Consider the following 8,110-nt stretch of genomic DNA (forward strand, 5'->3'; position numbering starts at 1 on the left):
TTTGAATATGAAATTAACATGCTAATTGTATTTAAATGAAGAAATAAAGGAAAAATATAGAGAGAAATATTATGAACTCAAAGGTTTGTTCATAGAATGAGGGATATCTCAATACATTACAATGCACCCCTATTTATAGCTAAATTTGGGGAGACAACCACAAATAAAATATTATTTTTTTACACATAAGTCTTCATTGGTGTTCCAAGATATTATATTATATTACACATCACTTTTGAAAATCTTCATCTTTGAATTTGCTTCTTCACATAAAAAAAAACATGTGGATAATTGAGTTGTCTAGTTGTGGTATTTTTTTCAAACCATTTGACCAAGTAATTTGAGAGATATGGTCAAAATACTAGAGTATGGTAAAACTGTCACTCCTTTGGTAACTTTATTTGTTGCTTAATTTGATCCTAATTGTGAGAGGATTTTTATCTCATGCTCGTCAACAATATTGTAGATATTATAATCAACTTTCTACACGTCCAAGAATCATCTTAATCCCATTTGCAACGCCAAGTTTATTCTTGTTTTATCGAACCTGTAAAAAATAGTAAAAACTTGTAATTACACAACAACTTATATTTTATACAATTTATTAAAAAACATATAATATTTAAACATTTAATAAAACAAAAACTATATATTTATATTATAAAACATTTAATTAATGTACAATTTTTATGTTTATCATTCACACAATACCTCATGATATTAAGATCATGCCATGGTCGATCATATGGCCACAGGAATGATACATGACAGCAAGAACAAGCAACACTCCCCACGGTACATCATATGGGTTCTCGGGTGAAGCTTTGGATTGTTTTGGGTAGTTGCTTGGATTGTGGTTGGCTTTTAGCCCTTAGCCATGGTCTGAGCCACTCCTTAGAATGTTGGTAAGAGGCTCTGGTTGGTGGTTCAAGCCCCCAATGGCCAAAGCCTTGAAAACGAAGCCAAGGAATCACAGCAGCCGCTGCTGCATTTTCTGGACAGCAGCTTTGAGCTTCGGTTCAGAGGGATGTTTCGAGTTCTTGGTTGGCTTTTAGCCTATGGCCTTGGATTGGACAGTACCTCAATGAGTTAGAAAGGTCATGTTTTTGGCCGTTTGTGATTTAGTTAAGTTTAGAGGTCGTACGAGAATTTACGGTGCAATGTGCAAAAGTGACTCTCGAAAGAGCGTTTCACGATTTTTGGCCTCCATTCAAATTTTTCGTGTATTACAGCCCTAGGGTTATGTTTTCCAGTATTGTAGGTGTATTTTAATCATGACTAAATGATGGTTCGATGTTGGTACGGAGTCATGGTTATATACTAAGTTTGTTGGGCGTATTTGTCTCGTTTTTAGTACGATTATGAAGTGTTGGTCAAGTTGAGATTATTTGCATGTGTCTCATGTTAGAATTAGGTCGTAGCGAGCCTGGGAACGATCCAACTCAATTGGTAAATTAAAACACGATAATAATTATATTACGTGCATAAAAATAGAAAATGTTTATTTTTGAGATATATGCGATATGTCTTGTGGCCACCTTACGCTTATGAGATTGCTTCACCCGGTGACTTACGACCGGTTTACGATTATGTATGGTACGGATATCCAGTCCAAGGGCTGTGATGATCTCTACCGCCCAGTATACTGTGGTTTAGTCTGATCAGACGTGCATGTTATGTTATGGGCCACTTGCGTATAACATTATCTCTACAGAAAAAAAATTACGAAATAATATGTTATGACAGAGCTCTATCGAGCAAAGTTTTTACATATGATTTTCAGATATGCACGTATTTATAATTACTCATGATACGATTTTCACGTTACGCTTTACGATACGATATTTTTACGTTGCATGCGATTTTATGATATATTTACTTGTTATTCACGATATATGCATGCTGAGTCTTTAGACTCACTAGACTTGATTGATGTAGGTACTGATGATGCAGAGGCTGAGGGCGGGGACCAGTGAGTTAGCTCGGATCGGCGGTAGTACGAACCCGAGGACCTCACGTTTAGTTATTCAGTTTTATGTTCAAACTTTTGTTATAACTTTTATATATTTTAATTTATTGTTTAAAACATTATTCAATTTCCGCTGCTATGTTTATGTTAAACCGTTGGGTTATTTTATGAAAGTTTTTATACGGTGCAAGTTTATTTATTCAAAATTTTTAATAATTCCGCAAAATTATGAATACGAAAATACGGGCCGTTACAATTTTTAAATATGAAACCACACTTTTGCGTCCATGCCAGATCTCATGTGATGTTTTCAAATGATTCTTATTAATCATTGATCTGTTATGAGTGTAACATGCAGTGTTTACTTGTGAGGCCCGGGGCCGAAGAGGGCGGGGGGTGATCGCCTGTGCCATGAGGTTGCACGGACAATGAGCGGCTCCTAGCAGGCTTCTATGCAGAGGGAACATGAATGAACCGATCTTACACCGGAAGGAGGGGGATTCCGAAACTGTTCAATGTAATGGACTTTACAGTTGAAAAGGGTTTAAAAGATTTGATATGTACTATTCATACCAATAAGATGCATCTTCTTTTCGGTAGCTCATCACATAAGAACTCCAAAGTTAAGCGTGCTGTACTTGGGACAATTCTGGGATGGGTGACCTCCTGGGTAGTTTCCTAGGGTGTGCGTGTGAGAGAGGACATAAGCACGCTGGAAAGACTCGTATTGGTACAGCGAGGACAGTCGTTGAATCTGGGACGTTACATTACTGCTTCTGCCCAAAACTTTTGAGAAATACCAGAATCAGCAAGCATTGTTCTAACAGCTTCCTTAAGGGTCCGATTTCTTCTCTCAGCAACACCATTTTGCTGAGGTGTGCTTGCTGCTGAGAGATCATGCTTGATTCCTGTATTTTCTAAAAATTGTGAAATATTTTGATTGATGAATTCAGTCCCTCGATTAGACCTTATTCGATCAATTCAAACTGATTTTTCATTTAATAGTCTTTTGAAAATATTAATCAGTTGTGCAGCAGTTTAGTCTTTGGATTTGAGAAAAATAACTCAAGTAAATCTTGAAAAATCATCCACGACCACCAAAGTTTATTTCATTCCCACTAAACTCATTACTGGTATAGGACAAAATAAATCCATATGTAACAGTTCTAAGCATCGGGAAGATGATTTAGAACCTTTGTTTTTAAATGAAGATCTTACTTGCTTACCAAACTGACATGCAGAAAATTTTTTATCTTTTGAAAAATTTATTTTGGGCAAACCAGTTACAAGATCGTGTTTACTCAGATAGGCAATAGACTTAAACTTAAGATGGCTCAACCTCTTATGCCATAACCAGTTCTTTGAAGAATTGGAAGCTTTAAGACAGATTGGTGCATAAGGTTGTTCAGTCCAACTGACTTTGTAAGTCATGTTTCCACAACGATTGCCAGTTAGTATGACCTCATCAGTTAAGTCTCTAACTGAACAAGTGTGTCTGTCGAACTGAACTGAGAAGTTGTTGTCGGATAACTGACTGATGCTTACCAAGTTAAACTTCAAATTCTCAACTAATAAAACATCTTGGATAGTGAAATTACCATGGATAAGCTTACTCTTACCCACAGTTTTATCTTTGGAGTTGTCTCCAAAACTGATGTTTGGACGATTAAATTTGATCAGTTGGGATAGTAGTTTTGCATCCCCTGTCATATGTCGTGAGCATCCACTGTCCAGATACAAAATTGATCCTTTGTGTGTACCTGTTACCTGCAATCACATACAATATATAATTTTGGTACCCACATCTATTTGGGTCCTGAACTGATTAGTCCTTTAGAATCCCAGACTTGGATAAGTCTAACTGACTTTCCAGTTATTGTGTTCCAAATGGTATTTCCTGGCTTCTGTGTGCTTCACGTGTAGTGTGTAGCTGAGATAATATGAGCTTTAACCTTTTTCACTGGTTGTTCAGCCGATATCTTTTTTGAGCTAGCTTGGAGTTATAGTTATAGGAATAGTCATTTGAAAAATTGTTGTTGTACCTTTTAGGTGACCAACTTCGTGAAACATTTGGAGTTTTGCGGCTATACCCAATACCATACCTCCTTGCCTTGTTCTCATTTACAGTAAGTTGAACCACTGGTTTACTTGGCTCAAATTGTTCTTGTACCACTGCTGATTTTACAAAGTGAATATATTTCCCTTTGCTTATGTTCAGCTTTGGTTGTGTATCACTGGTGGATGCTTCATCTTGGCTGCTGAACCTTAGGCTAGTTTTATCATCAACTTATTTTTGCTTACTTTGCATTTCAGTTAACGTAGCTGATGATTTATTCCATGCTTTAATCAGCTCAGTTTGCTTTGAATTCTCAAGCACCAACTGTTGAATCATTAACTAATTCTTGCTTCTTTCAGCATTGAGCTCAGCAATCTCCCGTTTAAGACTCAACAAATCAAATGATTCATCAGTTTCAGTTTTATTGTCTTTGGGATCAGTTTGCTTTGCTCTGGCCTTCTCAAAATATAAGGCAAGCTTGTGATACTCATTAACCATGTCGTGAAGTGTGGAAATGAATTCTTCTCGTGTGAGATCAGTTGAGCTAAAGTCAAATACCTGCTAACTAGTTGACTCCAGTTCTGTGTCATCTGATATCAGACACTTGACTTCTTCATCATCGTCACTGGAGCTGCTCAAGCTTTCAGGTTCTGAATCACTGTCAGATTCTGCCAATTTTGACTTGCTTTACTTAGCTAGAAGCACCTCATGCTTCTTTCTGTAAGCTTTCTTGTCATCTCTTGATCTTCTATTGTGCTCATTAGGTTTCTTTCCTTTGTCAGTTGAGCCTCGACTGTCCTTCTTTGGCTTGAGACAGTCAGCAATGAAATAACCAGTTTTGTCACAGTTGTAGTAAGCATTAGTTTCTTCTTTAGAATGATTGTTTTGGTATTGTCTTTGGAAGTTTCCCTGACTTCTTCTCATGAATCTTCCAAACTTCTTGACAAACAATGACATTGCGTCATTACTTTACTGATCAGCAGATTTGTCAACTGAACCAGTTGATTCTGGTTTGACAGCACTTAAGGCAGTTGTGGCAGCTGGTGTAGAAGACCTCTGACCATTTTCAGTTTGTAGTTCAAACTCGCAGGCCTTTAGATCAGCAAACAAATCATAAAGTTCGACCTTGTTAAGGTCCTTTGATTCTCTCATTGCCATGGTCTTGACATCCCATTCTTTGGGAAGACCTCTGACCATTTTTAGTGCCACTTCTTTGTTTGAATACACCTTTCCAAGTGCATTCAGCTCGTTCACAATACCACTGATCCTTTCATCATATTCATGCATGGGTTCACCAACTTTCATCTTGATATTATCAAATTTTTGAACAGAAACTGAAAGTTTATTCTCCTTGGTTTGCTCATTGCCTTCGCATAGCTGGATCAGCTTCTCCCATATTTCTTTAGCAGTTTTGCACATTTTGATTTTGCTGAAACTGACTTTATCCAGCGTTTTGTATAGGATGTCCTTAGCCACATTGTCTAGATTGGCTTTCCTCTTGTCTTCAGTTGTCCAGTCCTCTCTACGCTTTTCAATATGTTATGGTGCCCCTTCAGTTAGGGCAACAACTGTATTAGATTTTAGAATTTTCATGGGTCCGTCAGTGATAACGTACCACATGTCTTCGTCTTGTGCAGCTAGATGAGCCTGCATTCTGATTTTCCAATCATCGAAGTCATTCCTGGAAAACATAGGAATTTTGTTGAATGAAGACATGGTAATCAGTTTAGTGCATAAAAATATTCAAGGACAAGATTCAATCGCTCTGATACCACTTGATAGGATCGGTTATGAGGTGAAAGAGTGTTTAGAAAGGGGGGAGGGGTTGAATAAACACTTAACGATTTTCACAGCTTTTTGTAATATTGAGTCAGTTTAGTGATAAACTGAAACTCGAGAATCTTGTCAGTCGATATCAATCAGTTAACAAGTAAAGTGCGGAAATAAACTGAATGGAGGATAGAATATAAACTGAAATAAGAACACAAATATTTTATGGATGTTCGGAGATTTCAAACACTCTTACGTCACCCCTTCTATCACAAAGATAGGATTTTTACTAAAAAGTTTTGATCGATACAAATAATTGCAAAGACTCACTTCAGTCTTGGACTTAACACTGTCAAACTGAAACTCTTAGTTTACAACTGAAATTATCAGTATTCAACTGAACTAGAAAAAGATTCAGCACAACTGATCTCTTTAAGATCAAGTATTACAACAACAAAGATTTATGCTAGAAAGCTCGAAGTATAGCCTGATTGCTATCAATAAATACAATAAGTGTGAGCTTTGAATCTTGGTATAATTTCAGCAGAGTGATTGCAAGTAAGTCGTATATTTTGTTGTTTCGTCTCTGCAATTTATAGGCTTCTATTCAACGGTAACAATTAATACGATTTGATTCTCTTCTATCCGTTGTTTGTAACATCAACATTCTTCTGACATTCGTACACTGCACCTTTTTCTGAAATGAGGCACTCCCACTAATAGTTGTAGTCTGTTTTGTACTGTTGTCGATTGAACTTCTTCGTTCTTTACATGTTCAATTGAAAGATCAGCTGAAAAACAATAGCTGATAGGCTTACAACTGTTTGTAGCAACTGATCAATCAGTTGTCTGCGTAACTCAATTCAGCTGGTTCAGTTGCCCTTGATTATCTTCGCATTAATTTCAGTCAGGGCAACTATCCGTTCGCATCTTTTGATCAGTTACCGTCAGTCTTTTCGATCAGTTGATTCGATCTAATAAATGTTTAGTTCGTCGAATCACCAAAATTTAGTTTCCAACAACATGTACCAATGTGTCATGGTGTGTCCCTATCCAAGTCCATATCTCCCAAGACTGATGCAGAGATAGCGGCGATGAAAAGCATTCCTTATGCATCTGCAATTGGTAGTATCATATATGGGATGATATCTACACGTACTGACGTGGCTTTTGCATTAATTGTATTGAGTGGATATCAATCGAATCCTGGTCTTCCACGCTGGAAATCTGTGAAAGACATCCTCAAGTATTTGAGAAGGACCAATAAGTTGTTCTTGGTCTATGGGCGTGGAGAAATGAAATTGGATGGCTATACCGACTCTAGCTTCCAAAGCGATATCAATGACTCCAAGTCAACCACTGGGTTCGTATTCATGCTCAAAGGTTCTGCTGTCTCTTGGAAGAGTTCCAAGCAAGAATGTACTGTGCATTCTTCCACTGAGGTCGAATACATTGTTGCATTAGCAGCAGCAAAGGAGGCTGTTTGGTTAAGGAATTTTTTCCAAGAGTTGGGCATCATTCTTAATGGAGTTGCTCATGTCCTGGTGTTTTGTGACAAAATGGGAGCCATTTCTCAGGCGAAGGAGCCAAGGTCTCATCAGAAATCCAAACATGTATTGAGAAAGTACCACATCTTCCGAGAGATTGTGGAATTAGGAGAAGTGTCAATTGATAAAGTCGGCTCCGCAGATAATGTTGCTGATCCACTAACTAAGCCTTTACCTGGACCATTATTCAAGAATCATCCCGAATCGATGGTTTGAAGCATGTGGTTAGTTGGCTCTAGTGCAAGTCAGAGATTGTTAGAGTAGGTCCCATCGAGCCAAGTGTTGGCCGAAGGTTCATGTTTAAACTCTATGTACAAACAATCTTTATTTTAATAATATTTGAAATAATTATTTTGCCACATCTTTATCTGTATACCCACACTAGTTTCATAGATAAAGTCCTTGAATATACAAATAGAAGAAAGAATATGAGATGCACATATGATGAGTATCATGAAACTCATATTTGCAATACTGTATATTCTAAACTGTTCCTAGTCGATTCAGCCGCCGCTAAGAAGGATAAAGGTCGCTCGAGTTTGATACTAGTATCTGCGACGTGAGTACCATGTTACATTGGTAGGGTACATTGTGATGTCCGAGCATGCAGATAGGTGCTCCTTGTAGAGTACACTGAACAACCGTCCATAAAAGACTTTCCAACTGGTTCTCACTTATCGAGTGGAAACGTCCTATTTTATGGTTGTTGAAACGTCTGCCCTTTTTATTGCTTTAAAAGTACTAGAAATTTTTTTTTTTTTTTTTTTT

The sequence above is a fragment of the Primulina huaijiensis genome, chromosome 11 (genome assembly GCF_012295235.1).
Source record: "Primulina huaijiensis isolate GDHJ02 chromosome 11, ASM1229523v2, whole genome shotgun sequence".
Classification (NCBI taxonomy): domain Eukaryota; kingdom Viridiplantae; phylum Streptophyta; class Magnoliopsida; order Lamiales; family Gesneriaceae; genus Primulina; species Primulina huaijiensis.